The sequence below is a fragment of the Salvia miltiorrhiza genome, chromosome 2 (assembly GCF_028751815.1).
Source record: "Salvia miltiorrhiza cultivar Shanhuang (shh) chromosome 2, IMPLAD_Smil_shh, whole genome shotgun sequence".
Taxonomy (NCBI): Eukaryota; Viridiplantae; Streptophyta; class Magnoliopsida; order Lamiales; family Lamiaceae; genus Salvia; species Salvia miltiorrhiza.
Genome location: NC_080388.1, coordinates 14,882,005 through 14,882,994, shown reverse-complemented (window position 1 = coordinate 14,882,994; position 990 = coordinate 14,882,005).

Here is a 990-nt window from a genome sequence, read left to right as displayed (position 1 = left end):
TCAATTCAATTAATGAGATGATTCCTAAGGAAATCTCTAAGCTAGTTCATACCCACTCCCGAGGCATACAAACCGTTGATTACATGCAAGACTACCATCCCTGGATCACACTTCAAACATGTAACTCCTAAAAGTTCCTAGGATTAATGCCCTCGCAATTACCAATTCCCTTTAGAATTAAAATAAATGTGTTCTATGTTCATTCCAATCCACATCTTCCTCTTGTTTTCCATTGGGATGTCTTTCCAACGAGGGTGTTGAACTTGTGCAAATTGTTTTACCATCACACACGCTTCTGTCTTGAAGTCTTTAGCATTCTCGCCAACAATCCGATTTCTTGTCGGATGTATAATCACGTCTAATTTTGGAGTACGCTGACATTTCTTTTGGAGTGATAAGCCTTTCGTAATACCTCTGACTTTCCGTTTGGGCGCACCTATATCAAATATATATTATGGTTTAGCTAACCAATCACAATAGGAATATACATTACATACAAACATGAAATTAATAATAAAACCATTAGCCGTATCGTGTTGTGAAATTATTGTTTCCTCCATTGATGGTTCCACCAACTCTTCTTGAAAATCTTCATCCATTTCATCAACTGTAGAGAGAAAAAATATATTATTTCTCATATAAAGAAATCAAAAAATTGAAAAGGAAAAAAATTCAATGAATAAAAATAACAACTTACACGAGGTGTTCACGATGCGATCGTTTGACATGATGTTGGGAAGATGCAAAAGAAAATAATATAATTTTGTAGTTTGCAGGAGAGCAAAGATTTAGACGAGAATGAGGAGAAGAAGTATAGAAATTTGCTGCAAAGTGAATAACGTGAGTTGAGAATGAGAGAAGAAGAATAGGGTTTAATTTGTTGAGTGGTGACTGAAGTGGGAGAACGTGAGTGGATGAGAACGTGTGAATATGTATTCTTTTATATTTTGCGGTAAATATTTGATATTGGCGGTAAGTTTTATGTTTTAG